This window comes from Battus philenor, unplaced genomic scaffold (genome assembly GCF_028537555.1).
Source record: "Battus philenor isolate CCGP_79_NKW_IND1 unplaced genomic scaffold, ilBatPhil1.0.hap1 SCAF_16, whole genome shotgun sequence".
NCBI classification, from domain to species: domain Eukaryota; kingdom Metazoa; phylum Arthropoda; class Insecta; order Lepidoptera; family Papilionidae; genus Battus; species Battus philenor.
Window position 1 is genome coordinate 4,451,178 of NW_027181678.1, and position 13,876 is coordinate 4,465,053.

The following is a 13,876-nucleotide window of genomic DNA, read 5'->3' on the forward strand; positions in this document are numbered from 1 at the left end:
TGTAAAGTACAACGCCGTTCCAACACAGGCGATAGAATATTTCTAAAATGTAATATATGCAATGTCACGACAAGATACCTCACATTGTGTATGGGGGTGCGATCTTATGTGAATAGAATTTTAGAACACATTTTTTGAAGCGATAACCATTTTATAGTAAGTTTTACTTCTTTTACAACCTTTTACTTCGGCAATGATAAATATTGGTTTTAATAAAACTATTACTTCAAGAAAAAATATAAAATCAAATAAGTAGTACTTCAATCATAGTTATCACCATCGTGATCATTATTTCAGTTACAGGATGTCCACTGCTGAACATAGACCTCTCCCATAAATTTCCAATTAGACCTGTCAGATGCAGCCTGCATCCTGCGTTTTCCAACAATCTTAACAAGGATGTCTGTCTACTTTGTGGGAGGTCATTCCACGCTGCGCTTGCCACTCAGTGATATCCACTCCAGATTAAAAGTATTCGTTCAAAATAAAGATAGAAGGTAACTCTTCTTTTAAAATTTTATTTCTCTGATGAGGTCTGGGCCTAAGCAAGAAGGAATAATAACATGATTACTTATTAAATCTCATCGCCTTAAGCTAAAGGCAGTAAAGAATGTTAGCTTTTAATTTTACTAAACTTCTTAAATAAATAAGTAATAATTGATTTTACATATTTATCCCATTTAATATTAATTATGAAAATCAAAAAGTATGAGAAAAATTTAAAACCGTCTTTCAAAAAAATATTTTTCAATTTTACTTCTACAATTTTTTTATATGGCTTATATACAAAAAGTATGTGAAAATTGAATCACATGGATAATTAAAAACTTATATTCTACAAACTACTTTATAATCGCTTTTTTAATACTCGAATTCAATAGACCCTCGAACATGGGGTGGCTTCTATTTAATTTTAAAGTTTTGTTTTTACATGGAAACTTCCGTAATTTTTTAACTAAAGAACTTTGCAAAAGGTGCATTGTATTGAATATCACTAGACGATGAATAATTTAGTTTATATAATGTTAGTTTATATAATGGCAGTAAATAATTTATGTTGGCGACCATTTTGATATCAATTTTTTCCACCAAAAATTGGAGTAGTGTTCCTTTATATATGTTTTTATTATGTTGTATAATAAAAACTGAAATACGTATCATACTACCGTATGTGTAATATGAAACCTTGATTGCTTTATCATTTGTAGACAATAAATAATCACAAACATAAACACAAACTATCTGGTTTAGATAAACCATCACTATATTAAAGACCACTGACTTTACTATTTTGTTTCACGAATGCTCGAACAGTGTTGATGTCAATCATATATCCTTGTTATGAATACATCAGGGAATAAATTCGCTATTACTGTGGTTTCAAGCGTAATTCCGAATCACGAATTGGCATGAGATTGGCACGGCGCGTCATTATGCTAGTTCGTTGCTAATACAAACCGCAATGGACTTAGTTACAGAAAACAAAACAAAATTAAATTACAAATACGTATAAACCAAAATTCATGCAAACAGGTAATATCGCTAACTAAATTTGGCGTGGAAAAAATATACTTGTTTATAGGTTTAATGTGTAAAAGTTTATAAAGGGTGAATCTATAGCTCAATAGTCAGCAAAAAATTTTAAGTCTTTCATACCGGTTTCCCATCATTCTGTGTAAAGTAATAAGTCTGAAGCTCCGTTGGAATACAAGAAACCAATAGCTTCTAGCAGTACAGTGTACAGTATAGGGACAAAGGGTAAAAAATAATTACTTTTATTATGCATAAATTAGAATTTAGAATTTTGAACAGAATAAATAATACGTTAGCATGTGTACACCTAAGGTACGACCCGTTGATTTGAGAAGATCCTGTGACAATATAGGAAAACAAATTTTGAAACTCTATAAAGGTTTAAAAATTATTTGAAATTTTATTAATTGAAAAAAAAATATCACCGTCAATTGACTGTTGAAACGAACGACTAGTTATCCTTTATAAATGAAATTATTAAAAAAATAGTTATATTACCATGTTATTTCGTACGTTAAAGGTACGGAAGAGAATCTTATTCTACGAATATTTTACCGCATTGTATAAAGCCAATTGAGTCTGAGAAGCGAAGCGAATGCAAAATTGCATTGTATTACTTACCCACAACAAATGTGCACAACGTAACGGCAGCGGGCTTTGTTGTTTTGCTTTATTTATTTTGAATTCTATTCTGCTTTAATTATTTCGCTGTCTTGCACAAAACATGTACTGTTTCATTACTACCACTTATTTTTCCATTTTTTTAGAAGAAAACATTGTTTTATTAATAGAGTTCTAATATTACGCAACTTGAGATAAGTTACTACACAGGCATAGGCCTCCTTCACGGATCACTACAATGGCCTTGCACTGCCTGCACACATTAATTTCACGTGACCATAACTGTGTCGTCGGTCAACCAAGTAGAAGGCCACGTCTACCGGCTTGTGGTCGCCACTCTACAATATTTCGTACCTACCGGTCATCAGTCCTGAAAGGTTATAATTATTCGTATAAAAATTAAAAAAGCATCAATAACAATTTCGAAATTTGTTTTTAAAAAATCTATTAATATACAAGAATAGATATCTTTAAAGGATTATCCAGAAATACATCACTTACGATAGCTACTGGCAAATAATACATAAGTTAACACAAAACGTCTCGGAGTATAAGAGCACAAAGCAATATGTTCGCTTTGTACTCTATTTATCTTGATATCAGATTATCGTGAGCAGATCAAAAGAAGCCATGAGGGGAATGACTGTGATTAGATAAAAGGTTCTGACTAAACATAGACCTTTGTTCAGAGATGTGTTCAAAAAGAATTCTTATACAATATAATATACATGAATCGAAGTTAATATCATGAACATTATAAATAATCTGAAATTAAAAAAACCAACGCATTTCAACGTAAATGACCAAAATTTTTTCCAAAGGCTTTTCTTTTGAAATATGGTACCGGTGACCATGAAATTATTAAAAACTGAAAAATAATCTTCTTTTCTTTCACAAGCAAGTGCGAACTTCATACAGGATGTCTTAATTTTTTATTAACTGTTGTAATTTAAAATACATTATGTAGTACACCTCCCATTATACTTTTCTATATGTTATTCTAGGTTTTTTCTTTCGGATATTATATGTACGGTGTTCCAGCCCCTAGATGCAAATTACAAGATATAGGCCTCCCCCACAGATATCTAGAAGGGATAATTAAATAAATAGGGGGGATAATCGCCACGCTGGACAGGTGGGTTGACGGTCGTGTGATATTATGCTATGCACAGGAAGCTGCTGCCCAAGCTTTTTTGTGAACCGCGGTAATCCTATATAATTAATGAACATATGATAATTACATCTAAAAGCGTGTCCCAGAAATCGAACTCGCGACCTTCGATCGTAAGTTTTAGACCTCTATTTTCAGACCACCACTGCTCCGCTACACTAGTAAATGCAATGAACCGTAATTAGAAATGACGACGACGATTACTAGGGAATAAATACTTCTATAAAATGTTATTTATACTTTAATTTCCTATATTTCAAATTATATAATAATATAATAGATATGGAAATAAGATTGTAGTGTTTCAATGTTTTGTCTAAATTAATTAAAATGTTTTCAAGTTTGACTAAGTAATAACATAATATGTATTTAACAAACCTCCTTCTGCTTTACAAAACTGTGCTAGCCTATAACATAATAAAAACCGTTTTTGCATAAGACATATTTTTTATTACTTCTAGACATATAAATGAAAAATCCTGGGTATAATGTGATATTTTCGACACCCATTTCGAATTGATCAATTAGTAAATCAGCTCAGGTTTTTTAAAATATATACGAACATGGTACCATAAGCGATACCACAACAAAAAGAACATCAACAAATCTCCTGCATGACAACACCAGTTTTATGCACAGATCATCAAAGCTGCACTCCGAGAACTCAAATCGGAATTCCTTCAACCTCAGCTATATACATATTCTCCAAATCTTGCATCCACGATTTATCATTTTTTCCGCTCACTGTCGAACCATATAAGGGCAGAATAGCACTCTCGGTTAACAGAGAGAATAGAGAGAAAGAGAACATCACCTCACTTGTAAGCAAAGAGGAGTATCGCCTGGCCTTTTTTAATATCCTTTATTAAACACGCTAGGATACACTTAAATAGTTTCATAATAATAAACGAAAAAGTATAATGGGCGGTCTTATTACACAAGACAATCTCTTACAGATAACCATAGTATGGAAAAGGTTAAAGTATAAGTAACGGGTAGTTAACGTGTACAAAACATACATATATACAAACATGTATACATAAAAATACGATATACATACAAATGTATATAATATATTGGAGTTCTGCAAAAAGGTAATAGGAAAAACAACAAAAAGCAATGAGTTAATAAAATTTAACCAGATTAATGAAAATAATAAACAAGAATGATAATCTAGCTGTGATATTGGAAATATAAATTAAGTCCGGTTAAAATAGTAAGAAAATAAGAATTAAAAATAAATAAATATTTTCAACAAATTATGAAAAATAATTATTGTGAAATTGTAGAACTCTGGAGAAAGGCGAAGAAAGTGCGAAATATGAAAAAAGTGTGAATAAGAGAAACTGTGAGAAAAATTAGAGAAAAGACTAAAAAAAAGATGAGTATAGGTATGGAAATTATTACTTATTTTTTCACACAATTGTTGTATTAAACAGGAGGCCCTAAAAACGGAGCCATAAAAGTAAGAAAAAATCATATAAGGGGCTTTATCTTCGAATGCCCCCTACATTGTTCCTAAAGGCCATAAAACAATGAAACAATTATTTTTCCTATCAAAAAGACATTATATATAATGTAAATTTAAATATATATTTATACTAATTACTGTCAGTTTCGAAACCTTAATTCTATTCAGAAGGACCTAGCAAGAAACTCGATTTTTCCTCTTTAAGCGCTAGTTTTACAATTTCTTTTCCTGTCATGAATAGTCTGTTGGTCACGTGATGACATCTTATTAATTCCGGACATGTTTACCTCCTAAGCTTATATTAACGTGGTTTATTGAATAGTGTTACCTGAACATAAGCTTTGTATATTTCAGTTATATTTAAATTGCTTACAACACACAAGCTTGACCAAACATCTTCATCGTCGTCATCATACTTCGTTATCGACTTATTGGTTGAAAGATATCAGTAGGGCTAAACAGTAACAATGCATCCGTAATTTAATTGTTTATTGTTATATCTATAGAATTATATTTAAATAAAAATAGTCTCTGGCAAAAAAAAATCACAAATTTATTCTCCAGCGGAAAACATATAAACAAATAATACATTTAATGAAAATATCGTGAACCCAATGTTTATTCAAGTGAACCGTAAACAGACAGACATGTCCGCTCTGCTTTGAGAATAAACATTCTTATATTATACTATGCTCACGTTAGAGATTTATGTTTCAATAATTGTTTGTATGAATATAACATAACTAATAGATCATCTTACAAAGTCACGTATTCCATAAGATAAACAACCTTCTCTGTAACCGCTCACAAACACTCACCCTGAGTTTGGTATGGCAATATAAACTTTCAGCTTCTCGGAGTTATAGACATTCAGAGAGTCTATTAACTGGGGACTTTAGTTTCTGGAGTAGATACGGACTGACAAGCGCAGAGTAGATCGTCAACTCATATGATGAATAGACGACCTTCTTAAGGCCGTCGAAAAACGCTGGGTGTATGCTGCTTTGAAACTGTTCTAATGAAAAGTGGGAAAAGTATGTCCAACTGTGAACGTCCCACGGCTAAAATGGCGATAATATTCACCAAAGCTAAGAGTATCGAGGACGGTTACAGTTTATAATGACATAATGTAAACAATAAGAGAAATTGGATATTGTACCCCAAAAATAACCGCTATTCTGGAGTACTTTGGTCATAAAGAGCATTATAAAAACTATCATCTTCTGCGATTACATGCTAATCAAAAACCAGGAAGTCGCTTTTTATAGCTGAAATACCTAAGGATTTAATTTAACACCAGATGACCATTCCAAGCTGCAATATCAAAGATTATGGTTTGACAATGATTGCCAATGTCCGACAAGACGGCTTCGTAAAAGGAGATTCACTGTTGTTTTATTTTATTTTGAAATAAATAAGCACCTTACTTTCGGTCTGTACGGAATGATATTCTGGTTATAGCAAAAAGCTCTAAAAATGATTCTTATATTCTGCTATCAATAGAGCTATTTTTACTGTCGATAAATAGTGTCTGAAATATCTATCTATAGGGCTACCGAGATGGGGGGGTCTCGGCCACTACATTACGTCAGTCCGCCATTTAAAATCATGTACACATTTCTATTTTATTGACCTCAGCTGAAGTTACTATCTTTATGGTTACCTATGCAAAGGTTTTCTTTATTACGTGATTTCAGGGTAAAACATACGAAAAAAAACAGTTATCTACATCCAAACTAGCTGTCCCGCAGATTTATTGTTATACTATGTTTGAATTTTAATAGTCATATTAAATTTATTTCTAAATCCGAAATATATAGCCACTATTTGGGTTTAATATTGCCTATAGTGAGAACAGATATTTGCATACGTACAAATATAATAGATTACAAACATATACTAAGAAATGATGATGGAAATCGTGTTTTACTAGAAGGATTCGTACTTACAATTGTAATACAAGACATCAATTTCTTCGTTTATTCGTTTACTATTGTAAATTTATTTCCACGGGTCTAGTATTTTACAGTTGTTTATCAAACGAACAGCTCTCACCGAGAAGATAGTTTCCTATGAATAACAAAATATGTAAAGTAACTACAATACATATTTTATAAAATAAAAGCTTTCAGGCGATTTATTTTTGATTTTTTTTCTTATGAAGAGATACAAATCGTTTTATTTTAAAACATATTTTTTTACTGCTGCTTAAGTAGACTTCTTTATTATTTTGAATTATATATATTACTAGCTGATCCCGCAAACGTTGTTTTGCAAAAAAAATATTTTTAATTTTCAATTTAAAAATAAGGGTTGATCGTAGAGGGGTGAAAATTTAAGTTGTATGTATTTTTGCATATTGTATCATAAAAAAATAAAAACAAAAAATTTCGTCATAAAAATGAAAAATAAATTTTAAGGGTGAACAACCCTTATCACTTAGGGGTATGAAAAATAGATAGTAGCCGATTCTCAGACCTACTAAATACGCATATAAAATTTGGTAAAAATCGGTCAAGCCGTTTCAGAGGAGTTCAAGTTCGAACACCGTGACACGAGAATTTTATATATTAGACTAGCTGATCCCGCAAACGTTGTTTTGCAAAAAAAATTGATATTTTAATTTACAAATAAAAAATAAGGGTTGATCGTAGAGGGGTGAAAATTTATGGTTGTATGTATTCTTGTATGCTGTATCATAAAAAAATAAAAACAAAAAATTTCGTTAAAAAATAAAAAAAAATTTTAAGTGTGAACAACCTTTATCACTTAGGGGTATAGAAAATAGATAGTAGCCGATTCTCAGACCTACTGAATACGCATATTAAATTTGGTAAAAATCAGTCAAGCCGTTTCAGAGGAGTTCAAGTTCGAACACCGTGACACGAGAATTTTATATATTAGATTATGGGTATTCATACATTTATATATATTTATAGATGTATCTGCCTCTCAGCGGAATCTGTAAATACCAGTGTAAGGCAACAAGGGCTAACCAACCGAAACAAACCTTTTTGACACAAAGCTGCAATGTTATATAGTTATAACAAATGCTTAAAGGTGCTATTCCATAATTAATACAAGATGTAAGTACACACTAACTGGAATCGAACACATAATCTACCATTGTAACAATATTATTAAGTCTCTTATGGAAGCTACAGAAAATAAATCTAAAAAGAGCTTATATAAAAGTACGCCACAACCCTTAAATAGTTGCACTAAAAAAGTTTTTTTTTTAATTTAAATCTTAAAATGAACACAGATATTAATATTATATTATGAGATGTAATGTTTATGTCACACTCAAATCGCTTCAAAATCAATAGAATAAAATAAACAAACACAAATTCATTTGTTTATAATTCTTTTATCCGTACACAAAGAGAACTACATGAAATTCAAAACAATAAATTTTCAATCAACTGATGTCCATTGATTCTTAAAAATAATAAAAACAGAAGCTAACATAGCAAACAAGTTTTTGAATATATTTAATAAATAAAATGCAAAACAGAAAAACACGGAATCCAATCAACTGACTGCACTGAAAAGAAATTTGCATTTTATTTTGTTTGCAGATCTGAATTGAAATTTTGATGACATTTTCGATATCGCTGTCTATATCGCTGTCATAATCGAGATTCAACATTAAGTATAAATATAACTAATAATATTTAAAATTATTTTTATAAATAATAAGTGTTTTTTTAAAATAATAAGTCTTCACCTCAATTTTTTTTTACTCCAAGTAAATTAAGAAGAAAGCTAGGTAGGTCTAAATTAACGTACCATTTTTGTATCATAGGTTACTCTTACTTAAATCTAAATAATAGAACAGCAAAAAATAAATCATGTCATATTATATGAGTTGAAAAGGGGTTTTTTTCTTGGTGGTTTGACTAAACGCGATATTAGATAAGATACACATAGAGGCGACATTATAAAAGGTTTGTATCGCATATCATAAAGTCATGGTGTCTTTTATCTTTTATACAGATTATAATCGGTGACATGTGTATCTGTACTAATAATATATAATAAATGGCATGTTATCAATTATGGTATGGGGTTACTCGTTGGAAAATGTTCAATTACCACTATCTGTTATTTACTTCTTAAATGCCTATGTACTCTTAACATCCTGCGTAAAATTCATTTGTTTTTTTTTTCATACTTTCACTGAATAAATATAAAGTATAATCTATCTCATACTGGCACTTTTCATTGATGGAGGTTGTGTACCAGAAAGATTTTAGTTTCCTTATTTAATTTTCGCATTAATCAGTCTTGAACTTTTTTGAAAGCAACTAGTGAAGAGCCAAACTACGCGCTAAATGATTGATATATCCTAATAATCCTAGAGACATTACAAGGCTAAAAATAACAACATAATTTTATATCTTAATAACATGTAACAAGTCCTAATATTCAAAGTTTATGAATAATATTGTACGCTGGAATAAATGCTAATACGAATTACAGATAACTGTATAAGATAAGAGCTTGTGTAAGCTTATTGTATCGTAGTACAACAAAGGCCGTTAAATTAACAATAGCGGTCGATTTAACCCCGAGTTTGATAGTGTTTTCAATTGGATAAGTTGAAATTGCCGCATTGTCAATGTATTTCATAACAGTAGCGTAAATCTTTGACCATTATTATCCCAAAGCTATAATTGGAAATGAGATATAATTCTTACCATAGTTGAGTACCAAGTTTGTTTATTTATTTATATATTCGTTACGATAACAAATAAAAGATTACAGATATGCAATAGTACAAATTTCTTCCTCTATTTAATTGCTATTAATAACAATTTTTCACACGAGAATGATTATGAAATCGCTATTGTCTTGTCTTGTCACAACAAAGCAACACTGTGAACATCTTTATTGAAGTTGCATTAATATGACCAACTCAACTCTCCCCTACAAATCCAAGCAAACCTTAAGATTAATCGAGTATGTATAAAATGCTACCCCGTAAACTAGAGAATTACTTGGGCAGTTGTCTCTTCTTACCGACATGCCCTGCAGCGACGACTGTCAGTAACCTAAATTTATTATTAAATTTTTTTTTAAAAAAAAACATGACCAACTAAAATCTCTGCCACTAGACACAGTAGGGATTGCAACAGACGAAGCAGAATTTCGAATAGCCGGCAGCTTATAGTACGTATTGCCATTTGGCTTGACGATATTTGTCGTTGATGATCCAATGATCAAGATGTTGACTTCTAGTGCGCCCCGATATGGGAAATCTGGCATTACCGAATGTGATGATGGGTTCCGAGCTGTAAACTGCCTTGCTGGAGCATCTCCTGGCCAATTCGTACGCAGAATCGTCGCCTCTGGAGCCGCTGTGACCTTTTGTCCATTGCTGTTTTACAAGGTTGTTCATGTCTACTTCTATTAGACGCATATGACACTCAAATATAACTCAGAGTTAACTACGTGACTCGTAACGGCTGGTGACGCCTCCAATCCTTGTGAAGAGGATTCGAACGAAGTTACCTCTTACTATCTTACCGATTATCATTGGTTCTAATTTATAGTAACTGTATTTGATTACTATCGAGGTGTGGCTAGGCTCACGTAATGTGACATATCTATGCGTTCTTAATGCAAACGACTTAAGGTATGCCTTTAAAGAGCTATGCAGACCAACGGCACAGCGTATTGAGGAACCCAGAGTATATCAATGTCTCGTCGTTGTGTTCTCTCGTTAACTACCATCATTAAAAAAGTAATAAAAACAATTCCTTTAATCATATTATAATATTGAATAAATGCAACTTTTTAATTTATTTTAACTTGCCGTGAAAAAACCAATTCTTATTTAAAAGGCGTATATATACATGAATATTGTATTTAAATTTTTGTATACCCAGTCCATTAGAATACGTAATTTACTACATTCTCAATTATAATTGTGTTATGTCTAGCACCAAAACAATCCAGTAAATGTTATTTAAATTAAACAGAAGGTTATTTAAAATTAATTACAAGCCGTAAATGATATGTAACGTTTCGAGTTATACTGCGTTTGACAATATTTGTAAATTAATTGAAAACTAATGACATATTTCAAGCGTGACAAGAGCGTGGTTAGTAATTATTAAAATTACAAAATAGCAATTTTAGATGATTTTCTACGCTTATTTCATGTTTTATTTAATAAATATTTAAATTCAATTCAATAAACGAGTACCCAGGTGCTTACTGAAATGGTAGGAAAGAGTCATGTCAGCATAGAAGAAGGTACAACAAGCCAATTTTTTTATTTCTAGCGATAACTGTACGTCGCGATTTTTCTCGTGTTTATTATCTTTACTTGAGAGAGATCTTTAGTTTAGTTTAGTAGAGAGTATCTTTAGTTCTTAAATTAAAATCATTATCAAAACATTTGCAATGGCAAATGTAGTAGAGATGGAAATCTTTTGATTTTAGTAAGAAAAAAACCATAGTATTTACAAATTAACTTAAACGAATATTACTGAGCATAAATTATCACAACTTTATACATAAAAATAGAATTGTAGAAGCTCATTCTGCTTTATACTGAAATAAATTGAAGTTATCTTAAGCTATGTTAGGAAAACGACAAAACGCTAAAAGTTGTATTCAGATTACGTACATGAAAATAATTGTGAAAGCAAGTTAAGACATGTCTTCTTGTTGTTTTATGTTAAAAATATTTTATTTCGTTGAGCACTCAATACGCAACAATATTAGAATTTGCATAAAATACATTAAACAAAAGGCAACCGCAGTGATTGAGTTTGTCTAATCATCTCATGTCTGATGTTTGAAGTTAAATCTTATCAATTATATTGTTACAATAGAACAGTGTAGTCGGAACAAACTATATCAACCGAATACAAAGCTACAAGTAATTTAATCAAGCAAGCTGGTACGGACAACAACACTGTAATTTAAACTGGAGTTTTTATTTTTTTAATATCAAAAAGTGATTTTTTCAAATTACAAATAAATTAAATTTTTATAACACAAAATCTTGAAGTGCTTTGATACAGAACATACTTTTCCTTACTTCATGTTTCCATACTTTAGTATAATATCTTGAATTTGTTAAGTATTTATTATTACATTTTCTGTTTAAGAAAAGTGTGACGTTTAAAATGTTCTATATTAAGTTTGATTAAATAAGTAAAAATGACAAATAATTTCTTACACTACCTATCTTTGTGGGAGGCCTTTGTCCTTGCAGTGGGTGTCACGATGATGATAATTTTGCAATACGCGCCAAAGTAAAAAGGGGTCAGCGATATTATTAAACCATTATATACCTATGTATGTGAGAGAATACATGCGTAAGGCTATATGATGAAATTAGTGACCCAAAGTAATTAATAATTGTTATGTGTCATGCTATGAATGTGTCAGAAGCTGCCAATGAACATACTCGTCAATTATTTGTTGAAAATCTCAAACAAAATCTATGTTGTAAATCAGAAAAATTAATGTTAAATATTGAAACCCGGATCAAATTTTAGATGAAGCCTGCTGTCCGCAACTATAATAATGTTAGTTATTATAAAAGGTTACTGAATGTAGGTAATTTGAGAACCCCGGCAGTGGTCCTTTGAGACCTTTCAAAAGGTATATCTTTGTCCGAATATTTTATGGATGGGACATAACAGAGCGGTACGAATGCCGAAACCGAGTTAACAAAGGCTTTCGGGTATCATATAATTGCAATACCAGCTCACGTTAATTTAACGAAAAGCTTTCGTATCTGAAATGTAATCGTCGATGTCATATTTTAAGTGGTAAAAGGTCAGTAAGCAGCGTGTATAGATTGTTTAATGGAATCAGGCGTTACCTTGCGGAAGTCCATCCTAAGTAAGAAAAGAACCAATATTTAGCCGCTTCCGCACATGCAGTGGTAGTTGTGAGACAAAGTCCACCGCTTTATATTAGTGCCAAACACAGAGTCTCTGTGTTTAGCACTAATCGGTGTAACATAACTCCTGAAGATGACCCGTGGAGGGGTGAAACACGTGTTGAGTAATTTGGCGGTGGCGGTTGTGTGATTCCCATTGTTTGCCGCATACGCATTTATCAGCGAGCTGGCGGGCGGTGCACTTTATTGCACGACTACCACTACATGTGCGGAATGGCTAAATATTAGTCTTTTTCTTACTTTGTATAGATTGGTTATAGGCTTGAAACTTTAAGGGTTAATGTATACCCCATTTGCTGTCAATTAATATATGGTACACCGTATCCAAAAGTCAATGGTTTTAAAATCATAAATAATGTAATTGTAATATAGTAAGAGATAATCGATTATAAAATTCGGATTCGTCGTTTCAGCTCGTAGATGCCCACTGCAAAGCATAGGCCTCTCCCCAAGAATATATTAGGGGATATGTCATAATTGCCACGCTTGGTAGGCGGATTAGCGATTGCAATATAGTATAATGGTACACAGAGGATGCTGTTGCCTAATTTCTGGAAACTTGTTTGTGAGCAGTAACAAAACTTTATAATTAAATACGATGACTATAATAATGATGTAAGTATTAAAATAACGTGTATATATATATATATATACGTATATATATATATGTATGTATATATATATATATATATATATATATATATATATATATATGTATAAATACTACTCGAAAGCGAGCAATAACTTCAGGCAATGCAATGTCTGCGGGGACAGAGTGTAAAAAATAATTAATTTTATGTTGGTATGTAATAATCCGAATTTTGAAAATGTTATGTTCAGAAATAATTGATTCTTTAATAGAGTATACCATATATTAATTGACAGTGAATGAACTATACATTCACCTTATTAAACTTTTTATGTAATTATAGTTCATTTTTTATTAATAAATAAACACAGTATTTGTTACGCATTTACAAGTAAAGATCGAGAAGATATATTTTCGCTTTTACAAATCTTGGCAACGCGCATAATATTTTTTTTTTCATTGAATTAATTGAAAGAGGTCACTCACAATAAAGAGGTCGTTCTATCCAGCAAGAGTATTATCCAAAAAAGACTAAATACTAAATAGCAAATTTCTAAAGAA